This window comes from Elephas maximus, chromosome 26 (genome assembly GCF_024166365.1).
Source record: "Elephas maximus indicus isolate mEleMax1 chromosome 26, mEleMax1 primary haplotype, whole genome shotgun sequence".
NCBI classification, from domain to species: domain Eukaryota; kingdom Metazoa; phylum Chordata; class Mammalia; order Proboscidea; family Elephantidae; genus Elephas; species Elephas maximus.
Genome location: NC_064844.1, coordinates 33,267,295 through 33,287,801, shown reverse-complemented (window position 1 = coordinate 33,287,801; position 20,507 = coordinate 33,267,295). Strand labels below are relative to the sequence as shown.

The 20,507-nt window shown below is 39.6% G+C and overlaps 1 protein-coding gene across 1 annotated transcript in view; it reads left to right on the top strand.

Annotated features, from left to right (window-relative positions):
- RASGRP3 (RAS guanyl releasing protein 3) overlaps window positions 1-20,507 on the top strand; it is a 141,329-nt gene that overhangs the window by 3,348 nt on the left and 117,474 nt on the right. The gene's annotated exons all lie outside the window — the stretch shown is intronic.

Here is a 20,507-nt window from a genome sequence, read left to right as displayed (position 1 = left end):
ACATATTGCTTGATTCATATCTAAGAAGCAGTGAGTTTATTTTCTGTTGTCCAGGGTTTTTATAGTCCAGGGTATTGAGGTTCAAAGTGAAGATTTGGGTTACAAAGTAGAGAACTTCTTGAAGTGATTTCATGACTATTTGATTTTAATCAGTTTTACTACTGAACTAGAAAACTTCCATTCTTTAAAAAAACATCTGAGCTTATTATATGTCTAAATTGACCTTTCCTAGTCAAATTTGAAGAATATTTTATTTACCTGTGTGAAACAATCTGCAATATGGAAAAGTGACAAAATCATGTTTAGATTTAGATTAAAAATTATATTTAGATTTCACGCATGCTTTCCAACTCATTGAAAACTATATTTTATAGCTAGTGTACTCTCTTCTTCAACAAACTAATTCACTTTCATTATTTTAAAACTAAAACTGGTAGTTGCTCCAGGTCTTTCTTACTTTAGGTAAGGGAAAGTTTATGTTTTTGTGATGGTCAGGGTCTTTCTTGTTTTTGAACTGTGTTATCCAAGTGCTGCCTAAAGCTGATTATCAAATACGGGGCTGGCACCCAAATAACTGAAAGGACTGGTTCTTTCCTAGGCTCATTCAACAACAATGGGGCATGCTCTTGGGATAGCAGCAAAGCAGGCACCAGGGCTTTGAACTGCCTCGTTCTGGTTTGACCCCTTGCTGAGAACTTGCATTTCTACCCCCAGTTATACCGAATCAGAGTCTACATTTTTGACAAGATATATGCAAGAATTACCTGGGAACCTCGTTAAAATGTAGATTCTGATTCAGTAATTCTAATTCCCAGGGTGGAAATGTAAATTCCCAGCAGGGGGTCCATCTGGACAGAACCAATTTGAAGCCTTGGTAGGCACCATACTGGAACTGAGCTCTTGTTCAGGGACTTCTATCTTTCCTCAGGAGTCAGCAGACAAGATGCTTAAGAAGAAAGGAAAAAGGGGAAAAGGGAGAGGACAGAACCCTGAACATAGATGATGTAAACCTCTGGAAGTGACAGCATTCTGAATCAGAGTGCTGCAGGGAGGTAACCAAACAGCTTCCTTTTTCTGGATTGCCTGGACATTAGGGAGGGCAAGCAGACAGCGCTTTGTTGATTTGAATTCTTACCAAACAGTTGTTTTACTTATGTTGAGCCCAGGACACCCCGAAGTGTGCTTGTTTCTCCAGGCAGACAGATGAGATTGCCATGTAGGCTCAAGTTGTATGATTTTCTTCCGACTTCTGCCCCCTGGCCAGAGGGAACGCTGTTCACTCTCCAACCTCACCCGCCCTTGTTGCGTGTGGAGAGTGAGTTGAAAATTGCCTAGGACATGCTGGTTCTGCCTCAGAGTTAACCACCACGCAATTTGTTTTGAGTATCTCATCAGCCAGAGATCTGTGATGGAAGGAGTTCCAGATGCCCCATCTAGAAAATGGCTAGTCTGGCATTGGAAAGTTCTTCTTTCTCTTAAAATGTAGATGAACCCATAAAACCCAGAGTGTCCAACGAGAAAAAATATTTCCAACTCCTGCATTCCTCTTTACGCTGTTTGTGTGAGGTTCCTGGGTCATCATGAGGCCATGTGGCCCAGTGACTTCCCTGTCTGACTGGTAGACTGGCTGCCCTGCTGGGCCATTCTTTTTAGGAGGTTTCTCCTGGCATAGTTTCACTTTTTCCACAGGCTGATAGTGGAAAATAACTCTCAAGTGAAAATGTGTCTCTAGAAAAAACAGAGCCTCCCAGGATAAAATGGAGTGTCTGCATGGGAGTCAGAGTGTTTTTGAATTAGCAGAATGCTGAAATTTTAAGGTTGGCAGATTATTTTGACAAAAACCCAATGATACCTTGACTTTCAAAATATTAACAACAAAATAAATAAAAAAAATTATTTTACACGCAGACAGTACATCCATAAAGTCAAAGACTTTTAGATCTGGGTAGGAATTATAGAATGTGTGATTTAATGCCTTCATTTCGAAGATGGGGGAATTGTAGCAAAATTATCTGGGTTACAGGACTAATGGCAAAGCCAGAAAAGAGAGCTCAAGTCTTCTGCTCTATTGATGTTGTTGTTAGATGCTGTCAAGTCGTTTCTGACTCATAGCAACCCTGTATATAACAAAACGAAACACTGCCAGGTCCTGCACCGTCCTCACAATCATTGCTGTGCTTGAGCCCATTGTTGCAGCCACTGTGTCAATCCATCTTGTTGAGGGTCTTCCTCTTTTGTGATGATACTCTACCAAGCATGATGTCCTTCTCCAGGGACTGGTTCCTCCTGATAACATGTCCAAAGTACATGAGACGAAGTCTCGCCATCTTTGCCTTTAAGGAGCATTCTGGCTGTACTTCTTCCAAGACTTATTTATTCATTCTTCTGGCAGACCATCGTATATTCAATATTCTTCACCAACACCACAATTCAAAGGCATCAATTCTTTGGTCCTCCTTATTCATTGTCCAGCTTGGATCATATCCGTGCTTGAGTTAGGCACACCTTAGTCCTCAAAGTGACATCTTTGCTTTTTAACACGTTAAAGAGGTCTTTTGCAGCAGATTTTCCCAATGCAATGTTTTTTTTTTTTTTATTTCTGAACTGCTGCTCCCATTGACATTGGTTGTGGATCCAAGTAAAATGAAAACCTTGACAACTGCAATCTTTTCTTGGTTTGCCATGATGTTGCTTAATGGTTCACTTGTGAGGATTTTGGTTTTCTTTCTGTTGAGGTGTAATCCATACTGAAGGCTGTGGTCTTTGATCTTTATCAGCTTAAGTCCTCTATGCTTTCAACAAGCAAGGTGGTATCATCTGCATATTGCAGGTTGTTAATGAGTCTTCCTTCAATCCTGATGCCGTGTTCTTCTTCACATAGTCTAGCTTCTTGGATTATTTGCTCAACATACATGCTACTGTTACTATCATGATAAACAAATAACCAGTTGCCATTGAGTCAATTCTGACTCTTGGTGATTTCATGTGTGTCAGACTAGAACCCTGCTCCATAGGGCTTCCAGTGGCGCCTTGGGTGAACTCGAACCTCCAACCTTTCAGTTAGCAGCTGAGTGTGTTAACAGTTTTCACCACCCAGGGACTTCACCATCATGACAGTAATGCTAATAATTATAACTTATGTTTATTGTGTACTTACTATGTCAGATAATGTGCTAAGCAAGTACATTTATTTTCAAGTCATCCAATAACTTTATATGCTACATATTATATTCCAGTTTTATAGATGAAGAAACTGAGGCTCTGAGACCTGTTAGTCACTTGGCTATACATGCACAGGTGGGCATCACACCTGGATTTGAGTCCAGAACCCACATTTTTTATCCCCACACCACCTCTGTATTGCTTCTCAGAAGACCAGTCTTAAATGCATACAAGAACTGTATTTTCACCAGGGAACTTTTATGATCTTCAGATCTTACCAGCCACAAGGGCAGGGGAAACAAAGAGGTATGTGAGCAAGCTACGCAGAAACATATGGGTGCTTCAAGCCAAGATAGAGCAAGGAGCTCTCTGCCTCCATCAGGTACATTGGAGCTCAGTGTGTGAGCCCTGTGACAGGTCTCTTCACTCATCCTGAGTTTGCACACTCGCTAACCTCCTCGAAACTCTTAAAAGAGAAGCCTAGCAGCAGCTGTTTCGCAGGTAGATGAAAGGAGGGAAAGAGTAAAAACAGTACAAGTAGTTATTAAACAAAGGCCAGAGAAAATTTGGAGGGCTCCTCCGCTCTAAACGATGAGGATGACAGGGCTGTTTAGACACATGGGACATGACAGGGCTGTTTAGACAGGAGACATGCCTGTAGTCACATAATTAGGGCTTGTGCCTGCACAAGACCTGGCCCCTGGAACCCACACTAACACTCCTCAGCTACACAGTGCTGTGGACATTAATAAAGTAAGAGAACTTTAATGTATATACTAATCCCACATGTCAACTGAAAAGCTCATGAAATGCAAGTGAGAATATTTGCAGCACTGTATGATTAGACATAATGTGTGCTATGGTCATTTGGAACTCCCTGTAGCAGGAAGGGCTAGGTTTCCCCTGTGGTAGTCTGAACCCAAGCTATTTGTATCATTGACTAGCGGCATGTTTTTCTCTTTGAAAATAAATGATGGGCCTACATTGGTAAGAAGAGCAATCAAGAGCGTTATTAGTAACCTGGAGCACACTGCTCTCACTGCCCCTTCTGGTCTTTTCCTCAGTTTTTCCTGTCACTCCTTTCCTTTCGAGGGCAACCATTCCACCCATGCCCCACCCCCAAGAGCTGCCTTAGTGTTGATAAAGCTGTTATCACATGTGTTAGTTATGGCTCAACCTGGAAGATTGGTTGTTCATGTAGGTTGTTTATGAATAGAAATCATGCAATCAGTCACGAAGTTTCTCTTTGTTCTGAGCTGTGAGGAAGGGTCACAGGGCAGGTGGCTGGCTGTGAGTGGGGAAAGCCTTGGTACAGGAGGAGAGGTGTGCTTTTCTCTGTTGCCTGAGATGCTGCCTACACCTGCTGTTGCCCCTAAGTGCATGCCCCCCCCCCAAAAGAAAACAAGCTAGTTGCTTTTGAGTTGATTCCCACTCATGGCAACCCCATGTGTGCAGAGTAGAACTGTGCTCCATCAGGTTCTAGAAAGCAGATCGGCAGGTCTGTCTTCTGAGGCTCCTCTGAGTGGGTTAGATCTGCCTACCTTTTAATCAGTGGTCAAGCGCTTAACTGTGCCATGCAGAGACACATTTTTCTCCTCTCATCTGTCATATATTTTAAGAATGGCAGTCTTGTGGGCCATGAATGTATGGCTTTTCTGTGTCATCAGACAGAGACAAATTATAGAAACCTACTTCTTGAGCACCTTAAAATATTTTATTTTTCTCTCTACATTCCTCCATGTGGTTAAATGTGAAAATTAGGTGGTGATAATGAGAAAGAGCACTGAGTAATATACAAGTAGCCAGGAAGATTCTTTGGTTAATCAGGAGAAAAATTAAGCAAGTAGACCATTCATGGAAGTCTTTAAGAAAGTTTATCAATTTTTTCCCCCAAGCTTATTATAACAAGATTACACACAGTGAATTGCAAACTAGTTATAGCAAGAAAAGGGACTTTTTAATCTACTTGCCACCTGCCTGATGCCTCTAAAACTAAGCCCCACTCAATACCAGTCAGCGATGCAGCCTGCTAAACCAGAACCACTGGAAATTACCTCCAGTTCTTGGAGAGAATTGCTTATTTCCAAAGAAATTGGTGTTGTCCTTGGGGGTGTTATATAGGGACATGTTGGGTGGTCTCAGAATGGGAACAGAGTCCACAAATCATACTGCAAGGCTGATTTGAAACCAAATAAAATGCTTGATTGTTTTCTTTGGATCTTTTAGGGCAAGGGAGCAGATTCTGTGATGCACTGTTTGCTTTATTTCTTTGTTTTTGCCATATTTTAAAAGACCATATCTCAAAGAAACATGTTCCCAAAGAGTTAACTGCCTTGACTTTTTCTTTCCCTTTGTATGGGTGGTTCATTTGCTGTCCCTGCAATTATTGAGCTGTTTGAGTGTCATGGTCCCATTGCTTTATGGAATTTGAAGACTGATTTTTTTTCCTGTTTCGATTAATCATTGTACCTGTGGGGTCCGTGGTGCTTTAATCTTCGAGCCCATCCTTGTTACTGAGAAGCCAAATTTCTGCATTTATACAGGTATTTGCACGTATAAGACACTTTCATGCACTTTGCCACAATTCTGAGCAAGAGGGAGGACATCATCACCATTGTTAGAGTGAGAAAACTGAAGATGATAGAAAGTGAGCAAGCTAACAACTGCCAGAGCTCAAATAAGCCCCAGTCTTCCAATTACCAGTGCCCTGCCTGTTCTCTTAGTTTATTCTGTCTTTTGGAGAAAGATAAACTTTAACTATGACTATGTACTTACATATCTGTGGAATTGTTCTTTGTGATGAAAAGTGATGTAAATTATATTTTATCTTTGGATGAGGAAAGGGTAAATGAATGACTGATTTGAGATTTGCCATCTCATGTACACCCATGATGATGTTTCCAAAGCCCATGGACATTTGAGTTCAGAAACAAGGTCAACTTAGAGAAGAACTTAGTCAAAGAGTCCATCGATCTGCCATGGAATCAGACACAAACGTTAAAAGAAAAAAAAAAAAAAAGGTTGTTTAATCATTCCTCTGGTTTGTTTTGAAAAAGTAATATTTTTTCTACTTCATCCAAAAATTCAAAAGGGCTGAGCCAGTATTCTTTGGAGTCCTTTAGGAAGGGATCCCTTCCTAAGAATTTACAAAAACAGGTTGACTTGGCAGAACTCATTAGATTTAGAATAAAGGAGCTGCAAGAAAGAACATTCCAGCAGTCTCTTAACAACTCACCCTGTGACCATCCAGGATGAGTGTTCTAAGATTTCTGAAACTCAGAAACTACTCGAGACTTTACAACAGTTTTAAAATAGAAGAACTGAGTTTAGCCTTCATATTTGGTTCTGGAAAACGCATAAGTTCTATTTGACTGAACTTTGGATTCTGCTCTGCTTTCGGTTCTGTTTTTTAAAGGTAGAAAGCATTTCATTTATGCATGGAATGCCTGTCATTCAAAATCATCTGAGCAGACAGGATTTTTAAAGATCACTATTTTTTTATGGCAGGGACAAGTGCCCTATCTGAATGATGGTGCTGGAGATTTCTCTTGGTCTCTTTCCCTAGTCACTCCGATTGTGAGATAAATCTGCCTCTTTTTTTTCTTCTGCAGCAGGCATTATAACTGGGTATCCTACTGGGAGAGAAATGAAACTACTGGGAGAGAAATGAAACTGACATTTATTTTGACGACACCCAGAGATAAGCATTATTGTTCCCACTCTGACAGGACAGAAAACTAAATTTCAGAGAGGCTGAGTACCTTGCACAAAGTCACAAGTCAGGGAGCAGTGAAGCCAGGATTCTCATCTTAGTCTGCCTGGAGACAAAGTGAATGCCTTTGCCATTCATGCGCATTGCATCTCACCATGTCTATGTTAAATATTGATGCTCTCTATGAAAATAGCAGCCATTCTGTAGGCTTTGGGTTCTGCTGTCCTAGTCATGCAACTGACATTATGTCCTAAGGAAGTCATGCTAAATGCAGCACCATTTCCATTAGAAGCCTGCTGTAGGAGAAAGATGTGTCCTAGGACTCTGGATGTATGTACGTACCCTGCAGATTCCGTGTAGCCCTTCACAGACCAAACTCATTCTGTTTTCATCGTTGAAGCGTTCTCTTGACTGTGGTCCTCTGCACCTCTGGCAGGGTGATCCTGCAGAGCTAAGCCTCTGGCAACCCTCAAAAATCATTACAGCATCTCAGAAGATGACAGGTATAACAAAGAGCATGATGGTTAGACCCGGTTGACTAGCCAGCAGTGACCATTTGCTTTAAATTTTATTTGTTTTTTATAAGAAGTGACATAATATTGACACCAAGATGGGCAGCCATACTCACTGTATAAAATATTTTTTGTGTACATGCTTAGAGCGAGATTAAGGGACCAAGTAGACCTTGAAGTAGGACTGGTGTAACATATCTCATGCTATTTTAATTCTCTGTGTTTTAGAAGAAATATTGCTATTGACCTCCATTTGGAAGCTGCAGGAACTTTGGTTGGCTTAAGCCAGTGATGGTGGTGCTATTGTGTAAGAAATTGAGCGTTTATCTTTTTAAGTTAAAGGGATGACTGAGGAATGTGTCATACATAAAATTCTGCAACTATTTGGAATATTATCTCATGTCAGTCTTGGAGAAGAGAGACTAATATGCTTGGGAAATTGTTTTGAGCTTTAATTCCTAGATTGGGAAAGTGTACTAAACCAAAAATTATTAAGAGCTAAGCAGATACAGTCTGGTTTATGGAACTCCTCAAGTGTAAGCCAGGATTTACATTTAGGTAACGTCTTGGTTGTCTAGTGCTGCTATACCAGAAATACCACAAGCAAATGGCTTTAACAAAGAGAAATTTATTCTCTCACAGTTTAGGAGGGTAGAAGTCTAAATTCAGGTGCCAGCTGCAGGGGAAAGCTTTCTCTCTGCCTGCTCTGGGGGAAGGTCCTGGTCATCTATCTTCCCCTGGTCTAGGAGCTTCTCAGCACAAGGGTCCTAGGTCCAAAGGATGCACTTCTCCTGGCTCTTTTTCCTTGGCAGTAATGAGGTTCCCCTCCTCTCTCCTTGCTTCTCTCTTTTACATCTCAAGAGACATTGACTCAAGATACAACCTAATCCTGTAGGCTGTATCCTGCCTCACTAACATAATGCCTATAATGCTGCCTCATTAACATAATAGTGTTTAGGATTTACAACACATAGGATAATTACATCAGATCACAAAATGGAGTACAACCTCACAATACTGGGAATCATGGACAAGCCAATTGACACACATTTGGCCGGGGGGGATACAATTTAATCCATAACAACTAGTAAAAGTTAATAGGAAAGAACCTAAAAAATGTATGTATGAAAGATGACTTATTTGGTAAATGTTTTCAAATGCATGCTTTGTGCTACATACTGCATAAACATGATTAATGATGCAGACTTTACAGAATATTACTACTTAATGAGGCAGGTAAACATTTTAAAAAGTTGTTATAATTATCATAATACAATATATGGATATATGTTCTTTAAAAGAGTTGTACAAAGTTCAAAGGGGAAATGACTAATTGTATCAGGATGACTCAGGAAAGGTTCCCTAGAATTGAAAACATTTAGTCAATCCAGGTATAAAAGGATAAGTAGTCATTGTCCAAGAACAGAAAACTATTTTTTAAAGTGCTAATTTTAAGAATAACATGTAAATTGGTGGAGCTGAATCATAGGATACATGTTGGTAGAGGGACGAGAGAAAATGCTCAGAAGACAAGGTGGTTTCTGATGGTTCAGAGTACTGTTTGCCCTTCTGAAGTAGTTGGGCATTTTTGAGAAACATTTAAAGTTGTTAAAAAACATTTTATTATAGAACATTTCAAACATATACAAAATCACACAAAATAATATAATGAACTCCCACTCATTCACCACCTGACTTTAAATGTGTTCAACTCATGGTCCCAATCTTGTTTCATCTATGCTCCCACCCATGATCTCTCCTTCCCATATTATTGTTGAAGCAGATCCCAGGCATTCGTTGTTTCATCTGTAAATATTTTAAAGTCTATTTTAAAAGATAACTGCTCTTTAGAAAAATTTACAACATCATTACTAAATCTAAAATATTTAACAATGATTCTTAACTTTTACTGAAGTTTGTCAAGTAGCGGAGTGATACCAGTATATTTGAATTCTGGAAAGAGTACTCTGAAGCCAACGAAGAGGACATGTTTGTGAGAAAAAACATCAAAAACCAATACAAGAGTCCAGGTGTGGGTTTAAACCAAGGGAGTAGAAGTGGTGTTGGAAAGAATGGAAGATTTCCAGAATATCTAAAAAGTAAGGTTGATAGCTCTTGAGAACAGTTGGATAGGGGAGTCAGAGAGAGGAGGAAGTTGAGGAAGATTTGGAAATTTTAACTTAGTTAACTAGCATGTTAATGTGCCATTAACCAATATAGTGTAGGAATTTCTTGAAAAACAATCTAGCATGGTCCAGCATTACAGAGAATAATGAAAACAAATCCAAAAGTATTTTCCTAATACTCTTAAATAAAAGCTTTGAGGCTTCAAGCATTTGGAGTAATTTCGGGTTTAAAATATTCAAGGGGTCAGAGTTGCCACTTGGACATCCTGAAAACTGAGACCTCTTCAGTTTATATATGACTAATAGTACAAAGGCTAGTAAACATGTCTTGTTCACCAAAACCCCAAACACTATAGCTTGGAAAGAGGAGACTTTAAAATAATAGAAAGAATTTATTATTATTTTTTTTATACCATATGATGAAAATATTCAAACAATAAATTTGAAAGCAGTATATAATGGGTACCCATATACCCCACCAATTAGATTCTACAATGAACAATTCATGATGTTTGCTTATTCACACATCTACCCACTTATCATTTTTCCATCCTTCCATCATATTTTTTTTTCATGGTAACTTGCAGACATCAGTACACTGCACTCCTAAACACTTCACCATGCATGTCGTGGAGTTCAATACTTGTTTATGTGGAATTTATATATTACACAAAAGAGACTAAATTTATAATATTTTCCCAAAATGGAAGGATGTAATTCAAGAAGGATTAACATAGCTCATAGCTAATCCCTACTGGGTTGTTCATGAAAATGAGGAGCTGTTTGAGTATCTTCTGATCCTCAAACTTTGCTGCTAATGGAGCAGTCATACCTTATCACAAAACAGTCTGTGGGACATTGTCAAATATTGACCTGGGGAAGCTACATGCCTCTCCATAAATGTTAATTGAATTTGAATGTGAGGAAACCAACAACCAGAAACTTAAGTTTCCCAGTAAGTGATAGATCTGAATCACCTCTCTTAGTTTCACACTGAGTATCACTCCTTGCCTTTGACGGTTCTGCAGAGTAATAATGCAATGTGTTGTTGTTATTGTTAGGTACTGTCGAGTCAGTGCCGACTTATAGTGACCCTATGTACGGCAGAATGAAACACTGCCTGGTCCTGCACCATCCTCACAATCGTTGTTATGCTTGAGAGCATTGTTACAGCCACTGTGTCAACCGATCTCTTTCAGGGCCTTCCCCTTTTTCACTGACCCTCTACTTTACCAAGCATGATATCCCTCTCTAGCGGCTGGTTCCTCCTAATTTTTTGTCCCAAGTATGTGGGACAAAACCTCACCATCCTTGCTTCCAAGGAACATTCTGGCTGTACTTCTTCCAAGACAGAATTTTTCATTCTTCTGGAAGTTCATGATATATTCAATATTCTTCTCCAACACCATAATTCAAACACATCAATTCTTCTTTGGTCTTTCTTATTCATTGTCCAGCTACTGCAAGCATATTAGGTGATTGAAAATACCATAGCTTGGGTCAGGCACACCTTAGTCCTCAAAGTGACACCTTTGCTTTTTAACAGTTTAAAGAGGTCTTTTGCAGCAGATTTGCCCAATGCAATGTGTCGTTTGAGTTCTTGACAGCTGCTTCCAAGGGCTTTGATTATGGATCCAAGTAAAACGAAATCCTTGACAACGTCAATCTTTTCACCATTTGTCAAGATGCTGCTTATTGGCCCAGTTGTGAAGGTTTTTGTTTTCTTTATGTAGAGGTGTAATCCATCCTGAAGGCTGTAGTCTTTGATCTTCATCAGTAAGTGCTTATGTCCTCTGCAATTTCATCAAGCACGGTTGTATTATCTGCATATTGCAGGTCGTTAACAGGCCTTCCTCCAATTCTGATACTGTGTTCTTCTTCATATAGTCCAACTTCTCAGATTATTTGCTCAGCATACAGTTTGAATAAGTATGGTGAAAAGATACAACTCTGACGAACACCTTTCCTGACTTTAATTCACTCAGTATCCCCTTGTTCTGTTCGAACAACTGCTTCTTGGTCTACGTACAGATTCCTTGTGAGCACAATTAAGTGTTCTGGATTTCCCATTATTCACAATGTTATCCATAATTTCTTATGACCCACACAGTCAAATGCCTTGGCATAGTCAATAAAACACAGGTAAACATCCTTCTGGTATTCTCTGCTTTCAGCCAGGATCCATCTGACATCAGCAATGTTATCCCTTGTTCCACATCCTCTTCTGAATCCAGCTTGAATTTCTAGCAGTTCCCTGTCAATATACTGCTGCAACTGCTTTTGAATGATCTTCATCAATGTAGTAGATGATTTATAAACAAAAATTGTAATATAGGCAACATAGTCCATACGAAGTCATTGTAAGATTTCTCAACATAGGCCAGAGTAGAGGCAATAGGAAGAGAGATGAAACTTTCCACAAAAGAGAACTCCTTATTCACATATTGAAAACAACGCCTGTGTTTATGAATATTTATCCTCTGACTTCCTCCAAGAAGGGTTAAAGCAGCAAACACAAAATAAAATAAAACTGAAAACGATTAACACAGAATAAAACAGGAGCCAAAATATGACAGTTAAGTTTTAGACTTAGAAAGCTTAACAAATATTTTAAATTGTCAGATTCTGACCTGTTAATACCTCATGATTGTTTCAAGAATTAAAATCAAGTTGAGATAAGGTCTAGAAGATGTGTTAATTCAAATGTTTGTTGGTGATGAAGATATCTGCTATTCATTTGAAAACTGAAAATTTAGTCAAATAGCCAGACATTTGCCTACACAAAAAACAGACATTCTGATACTAGATAAATTTTTGTGTGTTTGATTGACCTTTTTCAGTTTCCATTTTGATGTTATGACATCAGTTCATATCAGTGGTTCTCATCTGGGGTTGATTTTGCCCCACCTCCCCTGAGGACATTTGGCACTGTCTGGAGACATTTTTTGTTGACCCAACTGGGGGCAGGGTGGGCGTACTGCTGGCTTCTAGGGGGTAGAGGCCAGAGATGCTGCTAAGCATCTTACAATGCACAGGACAGTCCCCACCCCACTCCCCATAGCAATTTTCTGGCCACAAATATCAGTAGTTCTGAGGTTGAGAAGCCCTGGTCTACATGAGTCAATTAAAAGCCTCACTCTAATACAGCCTCAAAACACTTTAGATTAGTAACATATGCCATTTATTTTTATTCCATTGTTGAGCAGCAAGTGGTGATAACTTAATGAAACACAGCTGCATCAGCACCAAGGAGAAAGTGAGATGTAAAATACAATAACCAGAGTCCTTCAGAGTAAGCTCCATGAAAAGCCAACCTGTGTGGTTCTCAACACAGGTTGACAGGACTGTTTGTTGTCCAAAAGCATCAAATGCTGGCAGCAAGTAAACAGAAACTTAGCAAGCAGAAAAGTGTTCAAATGAATTAGGGTTACATTGTTTACAAGAAAGGGGGAAAGGATCATTAGATATTAAGTAGAGACTGTTCATTTTGGGACTTCTCCCTCTGAAACTTGGGGAGCTCATTTCTCTGCTTTGGTCTTTCCTTCAAGAAATAGGGAAGGAGAACAGAAGGCGTAGGAGGCAGGTAGATTAGATAAACGCCTCCTGACAAGTTTGATGACTATCTGTCTGTGACTTATGTTATTCTTCTTCACTTCCTCTTATTAATTATATAAACTCTGTCGGTGTTTGAAACACATTCTTTTCTGTCTTTCTTCTTCATTTTGTTACACCTGGTACCCAACCCCTCTCTTTTTGTATCCCCTCTTACTTCTGAGTCTTTAGCTTCTTCCTCTCTATTAGATTATGCACATCAGTGAACAGGAATGCTCCAGTGACTCATTAAAAAAATCCTTTGGGAGAATGAAGAAAACCAAAGACACAAGGGAAAGATTAGTCCAAAGGACTAATGGACCACAAGTACCTCAGCCTCCACCAGACTGAGTCCAGCAAAACTAAATGGTGCCTGGCTAACACCACCAACTGCTCTGACAGGGATCAGAATAGAGCATCCTGGACAGAGCTGGAGAAAAATGCAGAACAAAATTCTAACACACACACAAAAAAGACCAGAATTACTGGTTTATAAGAGACTGGAGAAACCCCGAGAGTATGGCCCCTGGGTGCCCTTATAGCTTAGTAATGAAGTCATTCCTGAGGTTCACCCTTCAGCCAAAGTTTAGACAGGCCCATAAAACAAAACAAGACTAAAAGGGCGCACCAGCCCAGGGGCAAGGACGAGAAGGAAGGAGGGGACAGGAAGGCTCCTAATGGGGAACCCAAGGTCAAGAATTGAAGAGTGTTGACATGTTGTGGAGTTGGCAAGCAATGCACAAAACAATATGTGTATTAATCATTTAATGAGAAACTAGTTTGCTCTGTAAACCTTCATCTAAAGTATAGTAATTTAAAAAAAAAATCACCTATATGAGGCGAAATGGTCAACAATTACTTCAAAAAAAAAAGATTAGACTGTAAAGGGCCAGGGAAATCAGATTAATGGAAGTGGAACAAGCAGAATGTAAAGAACACTTGTATAGAAATTGTTGCATGGGAACTTGAACTGCTGTGTAAATCTATACGGAAAACACAATAAAATATTATTAAAAAAAAAATATCCCCTGGTCTCTACATCCTCTGCCAATTACTCTTCACTCTAATTGCGGTCAAACTTGTTAAACTTGTATTCTACAAATGTTATCTTTGCTACTTTGCCTCCCATTTACTCTTCAACTCCCACCAACCTGGCATCTATCTCCAGCTCCACTAAGTTACTCTTTTTATGTATATATATATATAATTTTTATTGTGCGTTAAGTGAAAGTTTACAAATCAAGTCAGTCTCTCACACAAAAACCCATATACACCTTGCTACACATTCCCAATTCCTCTTCCCCTAATGAGACAGCCCGTTCTCTCCCTCCACTCTCTCTTTTCATGTCCATTTTGCCAGCTTCTAACCCCCTCCACCCTCTCATCTCCCCTCCAGGCAGGAGATGCCAACATAGTCTCAAGTGTCCACCTGATCCAAGAAGCTCACTCCTGACCAGCATCCCTCTCCAACCCATTGTCCAGTCCAATCCATGTCTGAAGAGTTGGCTTCAGGAATGGTTCCTGTGCTGGGCCATCAGAAGGCCTGGGGGCCATGACCACCGGGGTCTCCACTAAGTTACTCTTGTCAAGGACACCAGTGACCTTCTTGTTGCAAATTTTAAAAAGAACATATAGACTCTCATCCTTTACTTATTTGACTTTTCAGTAGCACTCAAAACATTTGACAATTTCAGGTTCTGTGGAACATGCTCTTCTCTTGGCCTCATGGAACAAAGGCCAAGAACCTGCTCCAAGTTTTTCTTCTGCCTCTCTGACAGCTTCTTCTCAGGTTGCTTTACTGGCTTCTCCTCCTCTTTTTGACCTCTAGTTGTTGGAAGATCCGAAGCCTAAGGATAAGCCTCCTTATCTTCTCTCTTTATACTTTCTTCCTCAGTCATCCGAACCATTCTTATGACTTTAAATGCTGTTCACGTGTGGATAACTCCAAATTTTAAATTCTATCCCAGACATTTCCTGGGAGCATCAAATTTGTATTAATAGCTGCAACCTGACACCCACACATGGGAGTTTCACAGGTATTTTAACCTTAACAAAACTTAAGGACAACTCTAATTTCTTCCCGTATACCCACACTGTCCAACCCTATCAGCCTTCACCAACTCAGTAAATGAAATCATGATTCAGTCAGTTTTTCAAGCCCTTCCTTTCCTCATATGTCTTATTGACTTATTCTCCAAGTTTCGGCTCTGAGCTTAAATATGGCCTCTGAGCTTAAGTATCACCTCTTCAAGGAGGCCTTGCCCCCTCAGCTAAAACAACCTCTCTTGTCATTCTCTTTCTTTGCATGCTCTGTGGGTTTTCATTCATAGCTCTTATGACAATTTATTGTGTTTCAATTTGTCTGTTTGTGTTTAGTGTTGGCTTTCCTCACTACACTGTTCACTCTATTGGACAGGAACTTGGTCTGGGTACCCAGGCCCTGGCATAATGTGTTCCATCGACATTTGCTGGGTTAGTAAAGGATGATTTGAATACTGCGTCTAAAACAGACACTTTTTTTTTTTTTCTGAAAGGATAAGAACTAAGTCCCTTGGCTGTCAGAGTAGAACTTTTAATTAGATTAAAAGATGGCCTTTAGTAAATGCTGTGGCCTGATGAATAGATTAACTAATTGAAAATTCACTTAATTTCTTTATATTTCAATTTATTTATTTATGACATAAAAATAATACTACTGATGCTTTTTTTTGCCATAAGTATTTTATAAGAAGAAGTTAGATTATTGTCCTATTATTGTGTCTTTTGAAGAAATACATACAAGTCCCACTCTAGGTATTGTAGAAATTACACGTATTATCAATTTTCTTAGCTTCAATTAGTAGTGTACTGTGCTTTTGTCTGAACAAAGTCAATGAAATGTCATCAGCCTTCATTGTTATAAGCCGTCATTTGAAAGGATGACATTTGACAGTCTTTCCGTGAAGTGGCTGGAATTATATCAACCTCTCCACTTTTTTTTTTTCTTTTCTCCACTGCCTTGGATTCCTCATCTTTCTCACCTGCCATGCTCTGTAGGAGGTGGTATGTGAGGTGTGGACCACAAGGTGGCTTCTGGCTGAGCTGAGGACAGAACATAATTGACATTCTGGCATACGGTCAAGTTACTGAAGGGTAACAGAGGTGAACGAAGTGGAGAAGGAAGCAACTTTATGGTGAGGACTAAGACCTGACAGGGTCGTAGATGCCTCTGCAAAAATGAAAACTTTCTATTTTTAAAATTGGGTGTTCAGCCTGAGGTTGTTCATGTGCTCTTGGGAAGGTGTTAAAATTTCACCATCTCTAAAAATTTTTATGACTCTACAAAGCTGATAGTGAGAATTGGCGAGTGAGGTTGTTTTTCCTCTTATTTTCTTTGGACGAGTTCATCTGCTGTAAGGTATAAAAAAGGACATTAGATGGTGAAACCTCAGGTAATACTGATTTCCCTCTGACTTCTTCCAAAATCTCCTGGGGCAGTCTTTATGCACTTGAGTAGTGATTCTTAACCTTTTATTAATCATGGACCCCTTTGAGACCCTAAGGAAGACTGGGGACTGTCTCCCCAGAACAAAACCCATGGACACAAACATATAAAATTCCACATATAGTGTCAGGGGTTTTACAGAAAATGTTCTGGCCCCCAGAGCAGTTGTGCTCATAGTTAGTGAGGCATGAAGGATGGGATGGGGGAGGGGGGCTGCCTGGTAAGCAGATCTTCTGCTTGGGGAAGAACCTCCCTGGTTCTTGAGAGCCACAAAACCATTTATAAGCAGCAAAGTATCCTCCTGGACATAGTAATCCCAGTTTGAGAAGTAGCCAAGTCTCTCTTCACACTTAAGATTAGAGCAACTTGAAGCATTTACTTCTTAGAAATCCATTTACCTCACTGCTCCCTCTTGAAAAAAGATGTGGGTGAAATTTGGGGACAAGGACAATGGGAACTGTAACTCATAGATGAGTTAGTCTAAGATGTAGGAAACCAGGGGTAGGGTCCCAAAGCCTAGTGGTACTGTAGGAGTGAGTTTGGACTGGAGTAGGCATCCTGCGCAGGCCTTTTCTGGAAGGGTTAACAAGAGAGGCCAAAGTTTGTGAGGTGAAGATAACTTTCATGGATTGAATTGTGTCCCCCCAAAATATCTGTCAACTTAACTCAGCCATGAGTCCCAGTATTGTGTGATTGTCCACCATTTTATGTGATTTCCCTATGTGTTGTAAATCCTATCACTATGATGTAATAAGATGGATTAGTGGCAGTTACATTGATGAGGTCTACAAGATTAGATAGTGTCTTAAGCCAATCTCTTTTAAGATAGAAAAGAGAGAAGCGAGCAGAGAGACATGGGAACCTCATACAATCAAGAAAGCAGTGCTGGGAGCAGAGCGTGTCCTTTGGACCTGAGGTTCCTGTGCTGAGATACTCCCAGACCAAGGGAAGACTGATGACAAGGACCTTCCTCCAGAGCTGACAGACAGAGAGAAAGCCTTCCCTTGGAGCTGGTGCCCTGAATTCAGACTTCTAGCCTACTGGACTGTGAGAGAATAAACTTCTCTTTATTAAAGCCATCCACTTGTGGGGCCCATGTGATGGAGCAAATGAACAGATAAAGTTCAGGACCCAAATGTTAGATCCAGAGAGTCAGTGGTTTGTGCTGAGACTTATTTTGAGTTCTAAGACTCCCCGTTCTCAGGTTCACCTTCACCCATCTCAAAGGTACGCAGAACTGATTCATATGCCTATTCTTATTATGCACCATTGAATAGGCTCCAATTCATGGTGATCTTATGTATAAGGAAATGAAACTTTGCCCAATCTTGTGCCTTATTCATAATCATTGCTATGTTTCTGTCCATTGCTGTGGCTATTGTGTAAATCCATCTCATTAAGGGTTCCCTTCATTTTTGCTGACCCTCCCCTTATCAAACATGATATCTTTTCCTCATGATTAGTCTTTCCTGATGATGTGTTCAAAATAAAGTGAGTACAAGTCTTGCTATCCTTGCTTCTAAGGAGCATTCCGGTTGTATTTCTTCTAAGATTGATTTGTTTGTACTTTTGGCAGTCCACAGTAGTCAGTATCCCAAATTCATCAGTTCTTCTGTCTTCCTTTTCCACTGTCCAGCTTTTATATGCATATGAGATGATTGAAAAGACCATTGCTTGGGTCAAGCACACCTTAGTCCTTAAAGTGACTTTTTTAAAAAAAACATTAAAGAGCCCTTTAACTGAAGATTCACCCAGTGCAATGTGTTGTTTTATTTCTTGGCTGTTGCTTCCATGGCTGTTGATTGTTGATCTAAGTAGAATGAAATCGTTGACAACTTAACTTTCTTCTTCATTTATCATGATGCTGTATATTGATGCAGTTGTGAGGATTTTTGTTCTCTTCATGAAAAGTGGGTGCCTAATAACCACCAACCAGGGATTCTAGCATTTTAATAAAATTCCCACTAACATTTCAGACTCCTGAATGCAAAACTCACTTTGACAAAGGGAGATGGCCAGGTTAGAATAATCTTTGCAAAGTCAAACTGCTAAATTCCTTTGAAATCAGACTGATAAGTAGAAATTACATAACTGACAGCATATACCATCTGCAATTTTCTATATTTTAAATGACAAATGGGCTGCTTCATGTTAAAAAAAATCACAATCTTTCAAGCAGGTGCATTAGTTCAAAATCAAGCTTCTGTACTTTTTATATCCCATATCCAGTGTATATCTAGATTCTATGGAAGCTGACTGTGGTGGCATATTTTCTTTTCTGCCACTAACTTTCTGTTTAAACTTGGGTGAATCACTTTACCTTTTTGGTCTTGGGTTCCCCTTTGTAAAATGTAATAGTTAACCTAGTAACTAAATGAATGGTCCCCTTGATAAATGATAGTGTTCTTGTCTCTCCTACTACTGCAATCTCTTAATTAGATCTACAGAGTTTCTTCTGAGTAGACAGAAAAGCACCATCAGAAGACTTGAAGGAACAAGATGACAAAACCAGTGTTTGGAGACCAATCCTTGCAGCTGCACTGACCAGTAAATAACCCTTTCCTGGCTTCTGGTTTCTTTTTTTAGAGTAGTAGACAAAAACAAAGGAAGAATACCAGTTTGACTTGTAGAGTCACTAATTATACAATTGACACGTTCTATCTGCTGGAAATTATCCACAGTGAAATTATCCAGAGCATCTCCACAGTATGTGTATCTGTGATTGACACAGGTCTGACATGGAGAAGGAGTAAGCTGTTTTTACTAGTCATAGTCAACAAATCCAAAGCATCATATGCAGAGAGGAAGTAGGAGAGAGTGAAAATCACTACAGTGTGTGGAATCTGAAAGCGTATTTGCTTCTAATCATGAGTAGTTACATATTCTTTTTATAAGCAGCCCAGTGTACACTCTATTTTCTATTAATCTTTCCAGAATCTACAAAGTAAAATGTTGAGAGGACATTGGCACCGAGTCCCATGCTCTTTGGGACTCATTAATGAGCAACTATTTTGCTAATTATGATAACTTTTCTATTAAAAAAAAAAACACAGAAGTCTGAAGCAATTACAAAACTTGGAGGTAATCTAGAAATTTTAAATATTTTATAAATGGAAATAAAAAATTTAATAGCCTATCCGGCTTGAAAAATGCTGTTATTGTTGTTGTTAGGTGCTGTCAATTCGATTCTAACTCATAGCGACCCCACGCACAACAGAATGAAACACTGCCTGGTCCTGCGCCATCCTTACAATTGTTGTTATGCTTGAGCTCATTGTTGTAGCCACTGTGTCAATCCATCTTGTTGAGGGTCTTCCTCTTTTCTGCTGACCTGTACTTTGCCAAGCATGATGTCCTTCTCCAGGGACTGATCCTTCCTGACAACACGTCCAAAGTATGTAAGACTCACCCTCGCCGTCCTTGCTTCTAAGGAACATTCTGGTTGTACTTCCTCCAAGACAGATTTGTTCGTTCTTTTGGCAGTCCATGGTATATTCAGTATTCTTTGCCAACACCACAATTCAAAGGCGTCAATTCTTCAGTGTTCCTTATTCATTGTCCAGCTTTCACATGTATATGATGTGATTGAAAATACCATGGCTTGGGTCAGGTGCACCTTAGTCTTCAAGGTGAGATCTTTGCTTTTCAACACTTTAAAGAGGTCCTTTGCAGCAGATTTACCCAAAGCAATGTGTCATTTGATTTCTTGACTGCTGCTTCCATGGCTGTTGATTGTGGATCCAAGTAAAATGAAATCCTTGACAACTTCAATCTTTTCTCCATTTATCATAATGTTGCTTATTGGTCCAGTTCTGAGAATTTTTGTTTTCTTTATGTTGAGGTGCAATCCATACTGAAGGCTGTGGTCTCTGATCATCATTAGTAAGTGCTTCAAGTCCTCTTCACTTTCAGCAAGCAAG